This window comes from Chinchilla lanigera, unplaced genomic scaffold (assembly GCF_000276665.1).
Source record: "Chinchilla lanigera isolate Chin_1 unplaced genomic scaffold, ChiLan1.0 scaffold00037, whole genome shotgun sequence".
NCBI lineage: Eukaryota > Metazoa > Chordata > Mammalia > Rodentia > Chinchillidae > Chinchilla > Chinchilla lanigera.
The window spans coordinates 1,057,569-1,061,976 of record NW_004955438.1 but is presented as its reverse complement, the minus strand read 5'-3'; the positions used below and the strand labels follow the sequence as shown (position 1 = coordinate 1,061,976).

At 50.1% G+C, this 4,408-nt stretch overlaps 1 protein-coding gene across 3 annotated transcripts in view; it reads left to right on the top strand.

The window, feature by feature from the left end:
- The first annotated feature begins 3,834 nt into the window (after positions 1 to 3,834).
- Positions 3,835 to 4,408, top strand: part of Zdhhc22 (zinc finger, DHHC-type containing 22) — a 10,071-nt gene continuing 9,497 nt past the window's right edge. For all 3 annotated transcript variants that reach the window (XM_005390180.2, XM_005390181.2, XM_005390179.2), the window contains exon 1: positions 3,835 to 4,330. The gene's annotated coding sequence lies outside the window, so the exon portion shown is untranslated. The remainder of the gene's footprint in view (positions 4,331 to 4,408) is intronic.

Sequence of the window (4,408 nt, the reverse complement as noted above, 5' to 3'; positions counted from 1 at the left end):
TCCTGAGGTCTCTGCATCATGAAGACAGAGACGCGAGACACGTGTGCAGCCCAGTTCCCTCTCTCATCCCCCTTTCCTTCCTGTCTCCTTCTTCTCCCCTGTGTCTTCCGCCTCCCTCCTCGCCTCCCTCCCTGTACCCCTCTTCCCCTCCCTCTGGCTCCTGCATGCTCCTAAGATGAAAAAACCAATTAATCTTGCTGCCACCACCACCGCAGAGCTGCATGTAGGTCCGTGGGCATCGGCATCCCTACCAGGGCTGCCTAAGTGGTCCCTGGAAACCGCAGCTAAATGGGGAAAGATTGCATTCATTCTTCCACAGCCCAAGCACTGCAAAGGGGGCTCTTCCAAATTAACCAAGGTCTCCAGCCTGCTCTTTCTACCTTGACATGTGGGCCTGCAGGCTGAACATCCTTTTCTGCAATCACACACATCCCCTTCAGCAGCACAAACAACAAAGAACTTGAGGGCATTTGATTAACATGGTGTAGGTTTACATGTTTACTTATCCTTGTATGTTCATTCATTCCACTGATGTTTATTGAGCACCTACTATGTACCAGATAAATACATACTATGTCTGATGGTGATAAGTGATGTTGGAGACAATGCAGAGACAGTGAGACATATGGTAATAAGTAGAGGAGTTTTAGAGAAATGGAGATCATGCAGGTCTTTCATGCTGGGGAAGAATATCTATTTCCTTTATACAAATATTATGTGCAGGACAAGTTAAGTATCAATGAGATCTTTGTACATCAAAGCATATTCTAAATCAGACATAGGCAAAGCTTGTAAATTAACATGAGCAAACCTCTGAAACTTAGTTTCCTCATAAGAAAAATGTGTTTAATACTTCTTGTTCCAGCCAGCTTACAGGGCTGTTGAGAGACTCATGGAATGAAATTTTAATTGTGTGGAGGTACCGTGTAACCTGCAAAGCACTGTGTTCCATCAGAGTAATATGACTGCCGTTAACATGCGGGGCAGAGCTGGCAAAGTAAATTACCACCTCCAAGTGGAAATTCTGCGATAATCTGATTTCCTTCCATTTGGTTGGCTAAAGTGAAGATTATGCTTACATGCTCTCCAACCCTGGGCAGGCAGGGATGGAGTCTTATTAAGCCTTGAGGCTGGAAGAGTCCTTTGTGTTGCCCCTGGCTATGATTTGCTGTTGGCAGTAAAAAGCGTCCTGTCTGAGGATGTCTCTTACAATCTTAATTTCAGAGCACCAGTCAACCCTGAGACCCCAGCCTACAGTCACCTTATTTCATCTGAAATCAGAGCGTGATAATGAAATACCCCATCCAGGCTTCTTGGCTGCAGCTCCTCCCATCTTGGAACACTGTTCACCCAAACACTGGAGGAGCTGCGGGGCCTGACCGACACAGGGCTGGGGAGCCCCTTACCGGAGAGAGAAGCTGTTTGCTCCATTAAGTTTCTTTCTTCACATACAACCTTTTGTTGCGAAATGGAATGATTGCCCCTTGGAAGAGGAATTCATTTTACTCAAATAACACCACTAAATTACAAGGTTTATGGCAAGTGTCTCCAGGAAAGTGCTTAGCAGCAGTCAGATGCTTATCCAGACCCCTTGCCTCCTTGGGACCACCTGCAGGTACAGTCACAGCCTAACTGTGAGAATATATGACAGGACCAATGGAGAATGTGGCTTGTAAATTATTCTCTGACACTGTTTATGGAGAATGAGATGATAGTGAGGGTGGGTGGTGGCAGGATGAATGATCAATGGCAAATGTGTCTTCACCAGACATTTCAAAGACCTCGGGGTAGAGCCTTTCCTATCAGAAAGAGAGTAAAATGGATCCATTAATCAATACACTCCTACTCAGGGCAAATCAGAAAAGAGCCTAAAATATTTCCAAGCTAGACTAGAAGCTCTTGGTTTTGTTGGAAAGAGAAGACACTCCTATGGATAAAGACAAGAGCCCAGAAGAGAGACAGGAGGTGAGAAAAAGGAACACTATCCAATCTCCTACTGGGACAAAGAACTTAAATTAATCGTCTCGCTTCATCAACATCACTACAAAGCAACACCAGCGTTTTGCATTTTATGGACAAAAATACAGACAATGGAGAGAAAATGACTCGCTCAAGTCCACAGAGCTGGTAAATGGCATCCAATGTCGTTTTAGTCTGCGTACCTCTGATGGGGCCAGAATCAAAGCGAAATTTCGAACTGACCTCCTTACTGATTTTGTCAGAGATAAGCACAATTTCAGAAAAACAAAACACTGAACTGGGCTTCCTCTCACTCCATTCTTTAAGGGGGGCTGAAGAGCCAGGAGCTGTAGATCTGCCGCTTTGAGGCCCTTTCCTTTGATAAGCTGCATTTCTAAATAAATAATTATCCTCATTCATTTGTGTCTGCACAGCCAGATCTCCTCTCTCTTGCTGACTATTCCCTTCCCCCACTGACATCTTCCCACGTTCACTTAGCTTCCCTCTTTCTTACACACACACACACACACACACACACACACACACACAAATCCAGACATGCACACCTTCCCACCACACACCCATATGCAAAATAAAATTAGAAATACCATCCGACTCCCAAGGTATTTAAGGAATAGAGATCTTCAATCAATATGGCCCAAACGGAGCCCTTCCAAGCCAGTGAGAGAGGCAGGCAGAGCTTGTGGAGGGGACCAGACAGCCATACCTGTGACACAGAGATGCTCTGAAGGGGAAAAGGCCACTTGTGCTTTCTTATGTCTGTCCTGTGACCACTAGAACTCACAGAGCTACCCGATCTTCAGGGGCCACCCCCTGGCAGACCACTCTTCTGCTTGCCTTTAAAAGCCTTCAGAATGTGAGAAGGTTTCCTGGCCCCTTTTTTATTTTTATGTATGCTCATAAAATACAGAGAAAACAGCGGCTGATGATTCAAAAATAGAGGCTAAGCCGATTGGCATGTGGCCCTCACTTCAAGGGACTGGGGACTGCTCTTGTTGTAATCAACCACTTGAGAAAGCAGCAAACAATTATTTATATGGTATGCTTGCCTCCACCCAGAGTGGAGCAGGGCGGTTAGGGGAGCTATGAGGACTGAGGCTGTGAGGCCCCCAGTGGCCATGCAGTGTTTAGTGTTCCCAGGCTCCCTTGGCCACCCTCCCCGGACCCACGCTGATGTTGCTCCCTTCTCACAGAACCCACCTGGAAACGTCAGAGTCCCGGGAAGTGATGGAGGGAAGAACAGGGCAATAGGTTGGGGCTCTAAGCAGAAGCTCCAGGTGCAAGCTCTGTGTTTGGATGTACCTCCCGATGCCCTCTCTTCCTCCAGATCAAAGGTGCTCGTGGTCTAGGGTGAGGCTGGTTTGTGTAGAGGCAGAGAGCAGGAGCACTAATGCTACCGCCAGTTGGGACCCCAGCTCTGTCACTCACCTGCTGTATGACCTTGGACAGGTGACTTACTTTCTCTGCGTCCCAACCTTCTCATCCCTAGAGTGAGGCTCATCCAGCTTCTCAGATCGTGCTGATGGGTTTAATGAAGGGTTGTATGCCAGAAGCTTAGCACTGTGCCTGGTACACAGGAGGGCGTCATATGTAGTGTCAATACAGTGATTACCATCTAAGACCTGAATCGTGCTTATCCTGGACAGGCCCTGTTTAAGAGCTTTATGTCTATTGCCGTTTAATCCCCACCTCTCTATTCTACCGAGGACACTGGAATCTAGCAGCACAAGTGTGGATGTGCACATCCAAGCCCAGGCAGACAGGCTCCAGTCCTGTCTCTCAGCCCTTGGGTACACAGCCCTCCGAGGAGATGACGCTGGTGTTCACGCGTGTTCTCCGGCAAACTGAGCCACCAAACCCCAGGTTTCCTTTGGTCCGAGTCGGCAGCAAGGGAGGTTATTGGTCACAGCCAAGAAGAAAGAAGGAGGGAACGACAGGTTGATGGCTGGATCAGGGGCGAATTCCCATCTCCCAGTTGGAACCTACGCTGAAGTCAGGCAGAGCGCCCCAACCCGAGCGATGGGAGCCGAGAAGGCGGGGAGGGGTGGGGGGCCAAGTCCACAGTGCTGAGCCGTTGGCCAGAGCACCGCCCCCGGGAGCGGAGGGAGGGGTGGCGGGGCGGGAAGGGGGGCAGCTGCCATCCCCGCTGCCTCCTGGGCCCCACTCGCTGGCGCCCAAGTGGGAGCACGGCAGCGGCCCTCTCCCTCCTCCCCACACCCCGCTACCTGCCCAGTCCCCGAAGCGAGCGTGAGAAGGCAGCGAGCCAAGCCGGGCCAATCCCACAACTTTGCAGCCGCGGGGAGGGCGACAGCCAGTGTCCGGGGCTCCTCTTCTCTGCGACCCGAGATCGGTGAGTTGTTTCCCCAGCCCTCCATGGCGGGTGGCGGGCGGCGGCGGGGGGCGGCTTCCCGGGCCTCGGAGGCGGTGG